The sequence below is a fragment of the Saccopteryx leptura genome, chromosome 4 (assembly GCF_036850995.1).
Source record: "Saccopteryx leptura isolate mSacLep1 chromosome 4, mSacLep1_pri_phased_curated, whole genome shotgun sequence".
Lineage (NCBI taxonomy): Eukaryota > Metazoa > Chordata > Mammalia > Chiroptera > Emballonuridae > Saccopteryx > Saccopteryx leptura.
In genome coordinates this window covers 128,129,784-128,147,999 of record NC_089506.1, presented here as the reverse complement: position 1 = coordinate 128,147,999, position 18,216 = coordinate 128,129,784, and positions in this window count along the sequence as shown.

The window sequence follows — 18,216 nt, the reverse complement described above, 5'->3', positions numbered from 1 at the left end:
GTATTTTTACTTGCATTTGCTGTTTCTTCGCATTTGTTATCATTTTCTCAAATTTTGTGCCCCAAAACTAAGGTACTACTTATAGAGGGAGGCTACTTATACATGGAGAGATATGGTATTTTAAAACCTTACCATTTATTTCCTCTTGGGGTGAGATTTTGAAAAAATAATTCATTCCTCTAAGCAATTTAAGCTGAAAAACAAACAAACAAAAAAAAACCCCAAAAAAGGCATTGTCATTTTTCATTTATTTAGTTATTAATGTTAGAGGGAGGAAGAGAGGGGAAAACATACACACAGATATTCAGAAACATCAATGTGTTTCTGTATGTGCCTAGACCAAGGACAAAACCTATGACATTAGTGTATGTGTGTGATGCTCTATCAACTGAGCTCTCTGGTGATAGCAAGCCATTGTATTTAGAGGGAAAAATTACTAGAGAAAAACGGAGGTAATTAAAAATAAAACAATAATCTAGTCTGTTGTGGTGACATCACCAGAAGACTTTTCTTTCTCTTGACGGTTAGGGGCGTAAAAAATATTTCTGATTGTTTACCACGATGTGATCCCTTTCCTAACATGCACTTATTTCTTGTGCTGTTGCAGCAGTCCAGACTGAGAGACCTCCTAAGCTTTGGACATCAGAATTTATCTGAGCCTGGGTCACCACTTACAAGCTTGGTTCTTTGCACACAGAACACTTCCCAGGGTCTTTGTTTCAGCACTTGAGAATTTTCTCAGTTTTATAGCTGAGAACACGCATTGCTGAAGACCTGAGACTTGGGTCTCAGCTCTGCCTTTTGAGAAACTGATATACTGAATATCGCCACGATCAATGAAACCTGGGAACAAGACATTGCACTAATATATCCAGTGCTTGTCACAACTTATAATTATTTTATTTATGTACATTTTTCTTCCTCTGTCTACAGCATGACAGTGTATTATTCATATAGACAGTCTGTCTCTTTCACTATAGGCAAGCAGTGTAGAGCACAGTGCCTGGAACATAATAGAAATACAATAAGTGTTTAATGAATGAAAGAATAAATAGTAATTTGCATGCATACACAGGTATCCACAAATGATAGAAACTGTGGACCCAGAGAGATATGCTCATATGCAATGCACATCTATACACACAGATGTATGCACACCAATGTACCTTAGTACGTATAGATATAGAAATATAATAGGTACACTAAGAATATGGAAAGATAATGTCATAATATTAACAGTAGTTATCTCTGGATGAAAATTTGCTGTTTTGTATTCTATTCATTTTTCTTGCACTTCTGCAATAAGAATACAGTTTTTATAATAAAAAAGCAGTTACATTCAACATACTTTTCAAATGAAAGCACATCTTATTTTACAATACATTATGAAGATTTAAATAAAGGAGTCCAAAAGCAGAAGTAAAAATAGTAGAATGGGAAGACATTGAGTGCACCAACTACTCATACAGTTCCTAGCACAGTGCCTGGTATATGATGGGAACATTCAAGGGCTCTATGAAAGCAATGCTGGAAGGAAAGAAGAAAAACAAGGTGAACCAATAGATTTTCAGAAAACAAATCACTAAGAATACACAAAATATTTACAGAACCGGCAAATTGGAATCAACGTTTGTAGACAATCCTCTCTACTATTACTTTCCTTTGGATCTGTTCTGAGGCGTGATTCCCAAGATGCACACGAGGTGGCAGCAGAGAAGCACATGTAACAGAGACCATTATTGTATGTGCTATGCAGCAAGTTTCAGCCAACTTCAGAGGATTGAAATAATATCAAATATGTATATTGCTTTCACTAGAGTTAACGTTGAAACAAGTAGCAAACAGTAACTGGAAATTCCTTATATTTACAAGTTATAAAAGTATCTTCTAAATAGTCTTGGTTTCAACATTGATAGATAAAGCACAACTCCCAACTGCTGTGTTTTTTCAGTTGAACTGCTCTGAGCTGTTATTCCCAAGGTGAACACGAGGTTGCAGAAGAGAAGCGCACTTGGAAAACATTTTTCACAGACAATCCTGTATTTTCTTTCAAGCAAGTTTCAACTACCTCAAACCTTTCAAATGATATAAAGCATGTTTCTTCTTGTCATTACACTTACTCTAGAAATCCATAATAAAAACTAACTAAAAAACCCTTCTTTTTTTAAGTTAAGAAATTCACTCCTAAATACCCCCTGCTCAAAATTAAAATTCAAGTTACAATATACCTGAAACTTAATGGAAATAAAAACTACATAAGAAAACCTATGGAAAAATGTTGTGATGAATACATTTTAGTGGAAAAAAAACCTTAAAATACACAATGTTACCACCCATACTATGAAACAGGATACTAAACAAAATCCAGAGAAAGTAAAAGATAAAAATTTTCACAGCCTGAGGAGGCGGTGGCGCGGTGGATAGAGCATTTGACTGGAATGCGGTGACCCAGATTTGAGATCCCAAGGTCGCCAGCTTGAGCTTGGGCTTATCTGGTTTAAGCAAAGCTCACCAGCTTTAGCCCAATGGGCTCACTGGCTCGAGCAAGAGGTTACTCCGTCAGCTGTAGTTCCCTGGTCAAGGCACAGTGAGAGAGCAGTCAATGAGCAACTAAGGTGTCACAACAAAAAACTGATGATTGATCTGTGACCTGGCACATAATAAAAAAAAGCTCTTTACCTTCCTGTCTGAGTGTACCTATCTATCTCTCTCTCTGACTCTCTCACTGTCTCTGTAATAAAGAAAAGAAAAAAAATAAAGAAAGAAATAAAGGGTTCACAGAGATATTCGGCAGGTGTATACCATATTTGCCATAGTTTAAGACTCAACTTTTTTGAAAAATATGGGGTTTGAAAACTGGGTGCATCTTATACAGTGGTTTTAGTATATTTTACTTGTATTTCCAGTCTCATTGCACTTGTTATCATTTTCTCAAACTTTGCGCCCTAAAATGAAGGTGCGTCTTCTACAGGGAGGCATATTATGCATGGGGAAATATGGTACTTTACAACCTTACTACCTATTTTCTCTTGTGGTGAGATTTTGAAAAACATAATTCATTCTTCTATGCAATTTAAGCTGCAAAAACAACCAAAAAATAGCCATTGTCATTTTTTCTTTTATTTAATTTTTAATCTTAGAGAGAGGAAGTGAGGGGAAAAAGACAGACAGATAGTCAGAAACATCAATCTGTTTCTGTATGTGCCTTGAACCGGGACCAATCCTATGACATTACTGTATGAGTGTGATGCTCTAACTAGTGAGCTTTCTGGTGTAAGGAAGCCATTGTCTCTAGGGAGACAAAATTACTAGAGACAACCTGAGGCAAATAAAAAATAAATAATGATCTAGTCTGCTGTGGTGACAACATCAGACGTCTTTCCTAGGCCCTTGACAGGGGCATATACAATCAGTATTTCTGATTGTTGAGCACGAATTCACACCTTTCCTAACATGCACTTTTTCTTGTGTCGTGGCAGAAGTCCAGACTGAGAAACCTCCTAAGCTTTGGTTTTCAGAATTTATCTGAGCCTGGTCAGCACTTACAATTTAGGTTCTTTTGGTCACAGAACACCTCCCAGGTTATTTGTTGCATCACTTGTAAATTTTCTCAGTTTTATAGCTGAGACCACGCATTCCTGAAGGACCGAGACTTATGTCTCAGCTCTGCCTTCTGAGAAACTGATATACTCAACCATGCCACGATCAATCACAACTGGGACCAAAGGTATTGCACTACCAAATCCAGTGTTTGTCACAACTTTTAATTTTTTTATGTATATTTTTCCTTCCTCTTTCTACTCCATGACAGTGTAATATCCATAAAGACAGAAAGTGTGTCGCTCCCATTCACTATGGCAAAAAGTGTCGAGCACAGTGCCTGGCATATAATGAAAATTAAATAAGATTTTACTGGAAGAGTGACTAAATATTCATTTGCATACATACACAAATATCCACAAATGACAGACACTATTGAAACAGAGAGGTATGCTCATGTGCAATGCACATCTATACACACATTGGGTACACTCACCCAATGTACCTGAGTACATATACATAGACAAATATAATTGGAACACGAAGAATATGGAAAGAAAATGGCTAAAGTTAACAGTTGATATCTATGTATGAAAATCTGTTGTTTTGTTTTTCTTATCTTTTTTTGCATTTCTGCAATAAGAATACCATTTTTATAATAAAAAACTATTAAAATACTATATACTTGTCAAATCAAAGCACATCATAATTTACAATACATTAAGTAAATTTAAATAAAAGAAGTTCAAAAGACAGATATAAAAATAGTAGAATGGGAAGTGAATGAGTGCAGGGACATGAGCTCTTAGCACGGTGCCTGGTGTATGAAGGGCACTTTCAAAGGCTTTATGAAAGCATGGCTGGAAAGAAAAAAGAAAAGCAAGATGAAACGATAGATTCCCAGAAAAAAACCCACTAAACATTCAGAAACAATTCAAAGAAGCACGTAATTGGAATCAATGGTTGTAGACAATCTTATCAACCAAAACTTTCCTTTGGACCTGTACTGATGCGTGATTCCCAAGATGCAAACAAGGTGGTAGCAGAGAAGCACATGTAACAGAGACCAATATTTTATGTGCTATGGAGCAAGTTCCAGCAAACTTCAGATGATTGAATTGATATGAAGTGTATCTCTTGCTTACACTACAGTTAACATCAAAACAGGTAGCAAACAGTAACTAGAACTTTCTTATATTTACAAGTTATGAAAGTATCTTCTAGATAGCCTTCGATTCAACATTGATAGATAACGCACAACACCCAACTGCTGTGTTTTTCCAGGTGAACTGCTCTGAGCTGCTATTTCCAAGGTGCACACAAGGTGGCAGCAGGGAAGCGCTCTTGGAAAACATTTTCCACAGATAATCCTGTATGTTGTTTCAAGCAAGTTTCAACTACCTCTAACTTTAGAAATGATATAAAGCATGTTTCTTGTCATCATTACACTTAATGTTCTAAACAGTAATAGAAATTAACTTAAATCCCTTTTTTTGTGGTAATGAAATACACTCCTAAATAACCCCCCTTCAATATCACAATTCAAGTTGCAAAATACCTTAAAATTAATGAAAAGAAAAACTACATAAGAAAATCTATAAAAAAATGTAGTGATGAATACATTTAAGAGGAATAAAACCTTCAAATACACAGCCCTTCCAACCGTACTAAGAACCAGTATAATAAATAAAATCCAGAGAATGTAAAAGAAACAAAATGTTCACAGACTGACAAGGCAGTGGCACGGTGGGTAGAGCATTTGACTGGAATGCTCAGTACCCAGATTTGAGATCCCAAATTTGCCAGCTTGAGCTTGGGCTCATCTCATTTTAGCAAAGCTCAACAGCTTGATCCCAATGTCGCTGTCCGAGAAAGGGGTCACTCGGTCAGCTGTAGCCCCCTGGTCAAGGTACATATGAGAGAGCAGTCAATGAACAACTAAGGTGTTTTTATGAAAAAATTATAATTGATCTGTTACCTGGCACATAATAAAAAATTTTCTCCATTCTTGTCTGTCTGTCCCTATCTATCCCTCTCTCTTACTCTCTCTATGACTCTGGAAAAAAGAAAAAAAGGAAAGAAAGAAATGTTCACAGAGACATTTGGAGTTTCTATCCATATTTTCCTATGTATAAAACTCATCATTTTTAAAAATGTGGGGTTTGAAACCTGGGTGAATCTTAAACAGTGGTTGTTTCATTTTTACTTGCATTTGCTGTTTGTTCACATTTGTTATCATTTTCTCAAATTTTGTGCCCCAAAATTAAGGTGCTACTTATAGAGGGAGGCTACTTATACATGGGGAGATATGGTACTTTACAACCTTACCACTTATTTCCTCTTGGGATGAGATTTTGAAAAAAATAATTCATTCCTCTAAGCAATTTAAGCTGCAATATCACCAAAAAAAAGCCACTGTCATTTTTCTTTTATTTAGTTATTAATGTTAGAGGGAGGAAGAGGAGGAAAAATAGACACACAGATAGTCAGAAACATCAATGTGTTTCTGTATGTGCCTAGACCAAGGACAAAACCTATGACATTAGTGTATGTGTGTGATGCTCTATCTACTGAGCTCTCTGGTGATAGCAAGCCATTGTAATTTAGGTGCAAAAATTACTGGGAAAAAACTTAGGTAATTAAAATTAAAACAATAATCTAGTCTGCTGTGGTGACATCATGAGAAGACTTTACTTTTCTCTTGAATGTTAGGGGCATAAAAAATATTTCTGATTGTTTACCACAATGTGACCCCTTTCCTAACATGCACTTTTTTCTTGTGCTGTTGCAGCAGTCCAGACTGAGAGACCTCCTAAGCTTTGGACATCAGAATTTATCTGAGCCTGGGTCACCACTTACAAGCTGGGTTCTTTTGCACACAGAACACTTCCCAGGGTCTTTGTTTCAGGGCTTGAGAATTTTCTCAGTTTTATAGCTGAGAACATGCATTGCTGAAGACCTGAGACTTGGGTCTCAGCTCTGCCTTTTGAGAAACTGATATAGTGAACATCGCCACGATCAATGAAACCTGGGAACAAGACATTGCACTACTATATCCAGTGCTTGTCACAACTTATAATTATTTTAGTTATGTACATTTTCCTTCATCTGTCTATAACATGACAGTGTATTATTCATATAGACAGTCTGTCTCTTTCACTATAGGCAAGCAGTGTAGAGCACAGTGCCTGGAACATAATAGAAATACAATAAGTGTTTAATGAATGAAAGAATAAATAGTAATTTGCATGCATACACAGGTATCCACAAATGATAGAAACTGTGGACCCAGAGAGATATGCTCATATGCAATGCACATCCATACACACAGATGTATGCACACCCAATGTACCTTAGTACATATAGATATAGAAATATAATAGGTACACTAAGAATATGGAAAGATAATGTCATAATATTAACAGTAGTTATCTCTGGATGAAAATTTGCTGTTTTGTATTCTATTCATTTTTCTTGCACTTCTGCAATAAGAATACAGTTTTTATAATAAAAAAGCAGTTACATTCAACATACTTTTCAAATGAAAGCACATCTTATTTTACAATACATTAAGAAGATTTAAATAAAGGAGTCCAAAAGCAGAAGTAAAAATAGTAGAATGGGAAGACATTGAGTGCACCAACTACTCATACAGTTCCTAGCACAGTGCCTGGTATATGATGGGAACATTCAAGGGCTTTATGAAAGCATTGCTGGAAGGAAAGAAGAAAAACAAGGTGAACCGATAGATTTTCAGAAAACAAATCACTAAGAATACACAAAATATTTACAGAACCGGCAAATTGGAATCAACGTTTGTAGACAATCCTCTCTACTATTACTTTCCTTTGGATCTGTTCTGAGGCGTGATTCCCAAGATGCACACGAGGTGGCAGCAGAGAAGCACATGTAACAGAGACCATTATAGTATGTGCTATGCAGCAAGTTTCAGCCAACTTCAGAGGATTGAAATAATCTCAAATATGTTTATTGTTTTCACTAGAGTTAACGTCGAAACAATTAGTAAACAATAACTGGAAATTCCTTATATTTACAAGTTATAAAAGTATCTTCTAAATAGTCTTGGTTTCAACATTGATAGATAAAGCACAACTCCCAACTGCTGTGTTTTTATAGGTGAACTGCTCTGAGCTGTTATTCCCAAGGTGAACACGAGGTGGCAGCAGAGAAGTGCACTTGTAAAACATTTCCCACAGACAATCCTGTATTTTCTTTCAAGCAAGTTTCAACTACCTCAAACCTTTGAAATGATATAAAGCATGTTTCTTGTTGTCATTACACTTACTCTAGAAATCAGTAATAAAAACTAACTAAAAAACCCTTTCTTTTTTAAGTTAAGAAATTCACTCCTAAATAACCCCTGCTCAAAATCAAAATTCAAGTTACAAAATACTTGAAACTTAATGGAAATAAATACTACATACAAAACTTAAGGAAAAATGTTTGGATGATTACATTTTAGTGGAAAAAAATTTTAAAATACACAACGTTACCACCCATACTATGAAACAGGATACTAAAGAAAATCCAGGGAAAGTAAAACATAAAAATTTTCACAGCCTGAGGAGGCAGTGGCGCGGTGGATAGAGCATTTGACTGGAATGCGGAGGACCCAGATTTGAGATCCCAAGGTCGCCAGCTTGAGCATGGGCTTATCTGGTTTAAGCAAAGCTCACCAGCTTTAGCCCAATGGGCTCACTGGCTCAAGCAAGATGTTACTCGGTCAGCTGTAGTTCCCTGGTCAAGGCACAATGAGAGAGCAGTCAATGAGCAACTAAGGTGTCACAATGAAAAACTGATGATAGATCTGTGACCTGGCACATAATAAAAAAAAAACTATTTATCTTCCTCTCTTTGTGTCTTTATCTATCTCTCTCTCTGACTCTCTCACCGTCTCTGTAATAAAAAAAAGAAAAAAAGAATGAAAGAAATAAATGGATCACAGAGATATTTGGCAGTTGAATACCATATTTCCCATCGTTTTAGACTCATCTTTTTTGAAAAATGTGGGGTTTGAAAAATGAGTGTGTCTTTTACAGTGTTGTAGTATATTTTACTTGCATTTCCAGCCTCATTGCACTTGTTACCATTTTCTCAAACTTTGTGCCCAAAAATGAAGGTGTGTCTTCTACAGGGAGGCATATTATGCATGGGGAAATATGGTACTTTACAGCCTTACTACCTATTTTTTCTTGCGGTGAGATTTTGAAAAACATATTTCATTCTTCTATGCAATTTAAGCTGCGAAAACAACCAAAAATAGCCATTGTCATTTTTTCTTTTATTTAATTTTTTATGTTAGAGAGAGGAAGTGGTGAAAAAGACAGACAGATAGTCAGAAACATCAATCTGTTTCTGTATGTGCCTTGAACCGGGACCAATCCTATGACATTACTGTATGAGGGTGATGCTCTAACTAGTGAGCGCCAGGTGCAATCAAGCCATTGTCTCCAAGGGGACAAAATTACTAGATACAACCTGAGGCAAATAAAAAATAAAATAATAATCTAGTCTGCTGTGGTGACAACATCAGAAGACTTTCCTAGGCTCTTGTCAGTCAGGGGTATATACAGTCATTATTTCTGATTGTTGAGCACGAATTCACACCTTTTCTAACATGCACTTTTTCTTGTGCCGTGGCAGCAGTCCAGACTGAGAAACCTCCTAAGCTTTGGTTTTCAGAATTTATCTGAGCCTGGTCAGCACATATAATTTAGGTTCTTTTGATCAGAGATCACCTCCCAGGGTATTTGTTGCATCACTTGTAAATTTTCTCAGTTTTATAGCTGAGATCACGCATTCATGTAGAATCGAGACTTATGTCTCAGCTCTGCCTTCCGAGAAAATGATATACTTAACCATGACCAATCAATTACAACTGGGACCAAAGTTATTGCACTACCAAATTCAGTGCTTTTCACAACTTATAATTTTTTATGTATATTTTTTCCTTCCTCTTTCTACTCCATGAAAGTGTAATATCCATAAAGACAGAAAGTGAATCTCTCCCATTCACTATGGCAAACAGTGTCGAGCACAATGCCAGGCATATAATAAAAATTCAATAAGTTTTTACTGGAAGAGTGAATAAATATTCATTTGCATACGTACACAAATATCCACAAATGACAGACACTATTGAAACAGAGAGGTATGCTCACGTGCAATGCACATATATGCACACATTGGGTACATGCACCCAAGGTACCTGAGTACATATAAATAGAAAAATATAATTGGTACACAAAGAATATGGAAAGAAAATGGCTAAAGTTAACAGTTGATATCTATGTATGAAAATTTCTTGTTTTCTTTTTCTTATCATTTTTTTTGCATTTCTGCAATAAGAATACCGTTTTTATAATAAAAATCTGTTAAAATACTATATACTTGTCAAATCAAAGCACATCATAATTTACAATACATTAAGTAGATTTAAATAATAGAAGTTCAAACGACAGATGTAAAAATAGTAGAATGGGAAGTGACTGAGTGCAGGGACATGAGCTCTTGGCACAGTGCCTGGTATATGAAGGGCACTTTCAAAGGCTTTATGAAAGCATGACTGGAAGGAAAAAAGAAAAACAAGATGAAATGATAGATTCCCCTCCAAAAAAACCACTAAAGATACAGAAACGCTTCACAGAAGCGGCTAATTGGAATCAATGGTTGTAGACAATCTTATCTACCAAATCTTTCCTTTGGACCTGTACTGAAGTGTGATTCCCAAGATGCAAAAGTGGTGGTAGCAGAGAAGTACATGTAACATAGACCAATATTTTATGTGCTATGGAGCAAGTTCCAGCAAACTTCAGATGATTGAAATGATATGAAGTGTATCTCTTGCTCACACTACAGTTAACATCGAAACAGGTAGCAAACAGTAACTAGAACTTTCTTATATTTACAAGTTATGAAAGTATCTTCTAGATAGCCTTCGATTCAACATTGATAGATAACGCACTACAACCAACTGCTGTGTTTTTCCAGGTGAACTTCTCTGAGCTGTTATTTCCAAGGTTCACATGAGGTGGCAGCAGGGAAGCGCTCTTGGAAAACATTTTCCAGAGATAATCCTGTATGTTCTTTCAAGGAAGTTTCAACTACCTCTAACTTTAGAAATGACATAAAGCATGTTTCTTGTCTTCATTACCCTTAATATACTAAACAGTAATAGAAATTAACTAAAATCCCTTTTTTTAAGGTAATGAAATTCACTCCTACATAACCACCCTTCAAAATTACAATTCAAATTACAAAATACCTTAAATTTAATGAAAAGAAAAACTACATAAGAAAATCTATAAAAAAATGTAGTGATAAATACATTTAAGAGGAATAAAACCTTAAAATACACAGCCTTTCCACCCATACTAAGAACCAGGATACTAAATAAAATCCAGAGAAAGTAAAAGAAACAAAAAGTTCACAGACTGACAAGGCAGTGGCGCAGTGAGTAGAGTATTTAAATGGAATGCGCAGTGCCCAGATTTGAGATCCCAAATTTGCCAGCTTGAGTGTGGGTTCATCTCGTTTTAGCCAAGCTCAACAGCTTGATCCCAATGTCGCTGGCTTGAGCAAGGGGTCACTCAGTCAGCTGTAGCCCCCTGGTCAAGGCACATATGAGAGAGCAGTCAATGAAAAACTAAGGTGTCCTTACAAAAAAATGATGATTGATCTGTGACCTGGCACATAATAAAAATTTTCTCCATTCTTGTCTGTCTCTCCCTATCTATCCCTCTTTTTCACTGTCTCTATGATTGTGGAGAAAAGAAAAAAAGGAAAGAAAGAAATGTTCACAGAGACATTTGGAGTTTCTATGCATATTTTCCTATGTATAAAACTCATCATTTTTAAAAATGTGGGGTTTTCCTTTTCATTACTCAAAGGTAACCACCATTGAAAAAACCATCACAGAAGCACAGGAGATAAAAAAGATAGCAACAGAGGAAAGATGTATGGAATATAACCAAATAAAAACAAAAGATAGAAAAATGAAAGAGAAGGATGAAACAAGACACAAAACTAACAGAAAGCAAGATATAAAATGGCAATAGAAAACTCACAAGTATCAATAATTACACTAAATGTAAACGGATTAAACTCAGCAATAAAAAGGCACAGCGTAGCAGAATGGATTAAAAAAGAAAATCCAACTGTATGCTGCCTACAGGAAACTCATCTAAGTAACAAGGATAAAAATTAACTAAAATCCCTTTTTTTAAGGTAATGAAATTCACTCCTACATAACCACCCTTCAAAATCACAATTCAAATTACAAAATACCTTAAATTTAATGAAAAGAAAAACTGAATTTAATGAAAATTCAAAGTGAAAGGCTGGAAAACAATACTCCAAGCCAATAACATCCAAAAAAAAAAAAAAAAAAAAACAGGTGTAGCAATACTCATATCAGATAATGCTGACTACAAGACAGGAAAAGTACTCAGAGACAAAAATGGCCATTTCATAATGGATAAGAGGACACTGAATCAAGAAGACATAACAATTCTTAATATATATGCACCAAACCAAGGAGCACCAAAATATATAAGACAGCTACTTATTGATCTTAAAACAAAAACTGACAAAAATACAATCATACTTGGAGACCTCAATACACCGCTGACGGCTCTAGATCGGTCATCCAAACAGAGAATCAACAAAGACATAGTGGCCTTAAACAAAACACTAGAGCACCTGGATATGATAGACATCTACAGGACATTTCATCCCAAAGTGACTGAGTATACATTTTTCTCCAGTGTACATGGATCATTCTCAAGAATTGACCATATGTTGGGCCACAAAAACAACATCAGCAAATTCAGAAAAATTGAAGTTGTACCAAGCATATTCTCTGATCATAAAGCCTTGAAACTAGAATTCAACTGCAAAAAAGAGGAAAAAAATCCCCAAAAAATGTGGAAACTAAACAACATACTTTTAAAAAATGAATGGGTCAAAGAAGAAATAAGTGCAGAGATCAAAAGATATATACAGACTAATGAAAATGACAATATGATATATCAGAATCTATGGGATGCAGCAAAAGCAGTGATATGAGGGAAGTTCATATCACTTCAGGCCTATATGAACAAACAAGAGAGAGCCCAAGTGAACCACTTAACTTCCCACCTTAAGGAACTAGAAAAAGAAGAACAAAGACAACCCAAAACCAGCCGAAGAAAGGAGATAATAAAAATCAGAGCAGAAATAAATGAATTAGAGAACAGAAAAACTATAGAAAAAATTAATAGAACAAGGAGCTGGTTCTTTGAAAAGATCAACAAAATTGACAAACCCTTGGCAAGACTTACCAAGGAAAAAAGAGAAAGAACTCATATAAACAAAATCCAAAATGAAAGAGGAGAAATCACCACGGACACTGTAGATATACAAAGAATTATTGTAGAATACTATGAAAAACTTTATGCTACTAAATTCAACAACCTAGAAGAAATGGATAAATTCCTAGAAAAATACAACCTTCCTAGACTGAGTCAAGAAGAAGCAGAAAGCCTAAACAGACCTATCAGTAGAGAAGAAATAGAAAAAACCATTAAAAACCTCCCCAAAAATAAAAGTCCAGGCCCTGACGGCTATACCAGTGAATTTTATCAAACATTCAAAGAAGACTTGGTTCCTATTCTACTCAAAGTATTCCAAAAAATTGAAGAAGAAGCAATACTTCCAAACACATTTTACGAAGCCAACATAACCCTCATACCAAAACCAGGCAAGGATGGCACAAAAAAAGAAAACTACAGACCAATATCTCTAATGAATACAGATGCTAAAATACTAAACAAAATCCTAGCAAATCGAATACAACAACATATTAAAAAAATAATACATCATGATCAAGTGGGATTCATCCCAGAATCTCAAGGATGGTTCAACATACGTAAAACGGTTAATGTAATACACCATATCAACAAAACAAAGAACAAAAACCACATGATCTTATCAATAGACGCAGAAAAGGCTTTCGATAAAATACAACACAATTTTATGTTTAAGACTCTCAACAAAATGGGTATAGAAGGAAAATATATCAACATGATAAAGGCCATATATGATAAACCATCAGCTAACATCATATTAAATGGCACTAAACTGAAGGCTTTCCCCCTTAAATCAGGAACAAGACAGGGTTGTCCACTCTCTCCACTGTTATTTAATGTGGTACTAGAGGTTCTAGCCAGAGCAATCAGACAAGACAAAGAAATAAAAGGCATCCATATCGGAAAAGAAGAAGTAAAGGTATCACTTTTTGCAGATGATATGATACTATACATCAAAAACCCCAAAGAATCCACAAAAAGACTACTAGAAACAATGAGCCAATACAGTAAGGTCGCAGGATACAAAATTAACATACAGAAGTCAATAGCCTTTCTATATGCCAACAATGAAACAACTGAGAAGGAACTCAAAAGAATAATCCCCTTCACGATTGCAACAAAAAAAATAAAATACTTAGGAATAAACATAACAAAGAATGTAAAGGACTTATATAATGAAAACTATAAACCATTGTTAAGGGAAATCGAAAAAGATATAATGAGATGGAAGAATATACCTTGTTCTTGGCTAGGAAGAATAAATATAATCAAGATGGCTATATTACCCAAAGCAATATACAAATTTAATGCAATTCCCATCAAACTTCCAATGACATTTTTTAAAGAAATAGAGCAAAAAATCATCAGATTTATATGGAACTATAAAAAACCCCAAATAGCCAAAGCAATCCTAAAGAAAAAGAATGAAGCTGGGGGCATTTCAATACCTGACTTCAAACTCTATTATAGGGCCACGACAATCAAAACAGCATGGTATTGGCTGAAAAATAGACACTCAGACCAATGGAACAGAATAGAAAGTCCAGAAATAAAACCACATATATATAGTCAAATAATTTTTGATAAAGGGGCCAACAACACACAATGGAGAAAAGAAAGCCTCTTCAATAAATGGTGCAGGGAAAACTGGAAAGCCACATGCAAAAGAATGAAACTGGACTACAGTCTCTCCCCCTGTACAAAAATTAACTCAAAATGGATCAAAGATCTAAACATAAGACCTGAAACAATTAAGTACATAGAAGAAGACATAGGTACTCAACTCAGGGACCTGGGTTTTAAGGAGTATTTTATGAATTTGACTCCAATGGCAAGAGAAGTGAAGGCAAAAATTAATGAATGGGACTACATCAGACTAAGAAGTTTTTGCTCAGCAAGAGAAACTGATAACAAAGTAAACAGAAAGCCAACTAAATGGGAAATGATTTTTTCAAACGACAGCTCAGATAAGGGCCTAATATCCAAAATATACAAAGAACTCATAAAACTCAACAACAAACAAACAAACAATCCAATAAAAAAATGGGAAGAGGATATGAATAGACACTTCTCCCAGGAAGAAATACAAATGGCCAACAGATATATGAAAAGATGCTCATCTTCTTTAGCTATTAGAGAAATGCAAATCAAAAGTGCAATGAGATACCACCTCACACCTGTTCGATTAGCTGTTATTAGCAAGTCAGGTAACAGCAAATGTTGGAGAGGCTGTGGAGAAAAAGGAACCCTCATACACTGTTGGTGGGAATGTAAAGTAGTACAACCATTATGGAAGAAAGTATGGTGGTTCCTCAAAAAACTGAAAATAGAACTACCTTATGACCCAGCAATCCCTCTACTGGGTATATATCCCAAAAACTCAGAAACATTGATACGTAAAGACACATGCAGCCCCATGTTTATTGCAGCATTGTTCACAGTGGCCAGGACATGGAAACAACCAAAAAGCCCATCAATAGATGACTGGATAAAGAAGATGTGGCACATATACACTATGGAATACTACTCAGCCATAAGAAATGATGACATCGGAACATTTACAGCAAAATGGTGGGATCTTGATAACATGATACAAAGCGAAATAAGTAAATCAGAAAAAAAACAGGAACTGTATTATTCCATACGTAGGTGGGACATAATAGTGAAACTAAGAGACATTTATAAGAGTGTGGTGGTTACGGGGGGGAGGGGGGAATGGGAGAGGGATAGGGGGTGGGGAGGGGCACAAAGAAAACAAGATAGAAGGTGACAGAGGACAATCTGACTTTGGGTGGTGGGTATGCAACATAATTGAACGACAAGATAACCTGGACTTGTTATCTTTGAATGTATGTATCCTGATTTATTGATGTCACCCCATTAAAAAAATAAAATTATATAAAAAAAATAAAAAAAAAAATAAAATGGCAATAGAAAACTCACAAGTATCAATAATTACACTAAATGTAAACGGATTAAACTCAGCAATAAAAAGGCACAGCGTAGCAGAATGGATTAAAAAAGAAAATCCAACTGTATGCTGCCTACAGGAAACTCATCTAAGTAACAAGGATAAAAACAAATTCAAAGTGAAAGGCTGGAAAACAATACTCCAAGCCAATAACATCCAAAAAAAAAAAAAACAGGTGTAGCAATACTCATATCAGATAATGCTGACTACAAGACAGGAAAAGTACTCAGAGACAAAAATGGCCATTTCATAATGGATAAGGGGACACTGAATCAAGAAGACATAACAATTCTTAATATATATGCACCAAACCAAGGAGCACCAAAATATATAAGACAGCTACTTATTGATCTTAAAACAAAAACTGACAAAAATACAATCATACTTGGAGACCTCAATACACCGCTGACGGCTCTAGATCGGTCATCCAAACAGAGAATCAACAAAGACATAGTGGCCTTAAACAAAACACTAGAGCACCTGGATATGATAGACATCTACAGGACATTTCATCCCAAAGTGACTGAGTATACATTTTTCTCCAGTGTACATGGATCATTCTCAAGAATTGACCATATGTTGGGCCACAAAAACAACATCAGCAAATTCAGAAAAATTGAAGTTGTACCAAGCATATTTTCTGATCATAAAGCCTTGAAACTAGAATTCAACTGCAAAAAAGAGGAAAAAAATCCCCAAAAAATGTGGAAACTAAACAACATACTTTTAAAAAATGAATGGGTCAAAGAAGAAATAAGTGCAGAGATCAAAAGATATATACAGACTAATGAAAATGACAATATGATATATCAGAATCTATGGGATGCAGCAAAAGCAGTGATATGAGGGAAGTTCATATCACTTCAGGCCTATATGAACAAACAAGAGAGAGCCCAAGTGAACCACTTAACTTCCCACCTTAAGGAACTAGAAAAAGAAGAACAAAGAAAACCCAAAACCAGCCGAAGAAAGGAGATAATAAAAATCAGAGCAGAAATAAATGAATTAGAGAACAGAAAAACTATAGAAAAAATTAATAGAACAAGGAGCTGGTTCTTTGAAAAGATCAACAAAATTGATAAACCCTTGGCAAGACTTACCAAGGAAAAAAGAGAAAGAACTCATATAAACAAAATCCAAAATGAAAGAGGAGAAATCACCACGGACACCATAGATATACAAAGAATTATTGTAGAATACTATGAAAAACTATATGCCACTAAATTTAACAACCTAGAAGAAATGGATAAATTCCTAGAACAATACAACCTTCCTAGACTGAGTCAAGAAGAAGCAGAAAGCTTAAACAGACCTATCAGTAGAGAAGAAATAGAAAAAACCATTAAAAACCTCCCCAAAAATAAAAGTCCAGGCCCTGATGGCTATACCAGCGAATTTTACCAAACATTCAAAGAAGACTTGGTTCCTATTCTACTCAAAGTCTTCCAAAAAATTGAAAAAGAAGCAATACTTCCAAACACATTTTATGAGGCCAACATAACCCTCATACCAAAACCAGGCAAGGATGGCACAAAAAAAGAATACTACAGACCAATATCTCTAATGAATACAGATGCTAAAATAGTAAACAAAATACTAGCAAATCGAATACAACAACATATTAAAAAAATAATACATCATGATCAAGTGGGATTCATCCCAGAATCTCAAGGATGGTTCAACATACGTAAAACGGTTAATGTAATACACCATATCAACAAAACAAAGAACAAAAACCACATGATCTTATCAATAGACGCGGAAAAGGCTTTCGATAAAATACAACACAATTTTATGTTTAAGACTCTCAACAAAATGGGTATAGAAGGAAAATATCTCAACATGATAAAGGCCATATATGATAAACCATCAGCTAACATCATATTAAATGGCACTAAACTGAAGGCTTTCCCCCCTTAAATCAGGAACAAGACAGGGTTGTCCACTCTCTCCACTGTTATTTAATGTGGTACTAGAGGTTCTAGCCAGAGCAATCAGACAAGACAAAGAAATAAAAGGCATCCATATCGGAAAAGAAGAAGTAAAGGTATCACTTTTTGCAGATGATATGATCCTATACATCGAAAACCCCAAAGAATCCACAAAAAGACTACTAGAAACAATAATCCAATACAGTAAGGTCGCAGGATACAAAATTAACATACAGAAGTCAATAGCCTTTCTATATGCCAACAATGAAACAATTGAGAACGAATTCAAAAGAATAATCCCCTTCACGATTGCAACAAAAAAAATAAAATACTTAGGAATAAACATATCAAAGAATGTAAAGGACTTATATAATGAAAACTATAAACCATTGTTAAGGGAAATCGA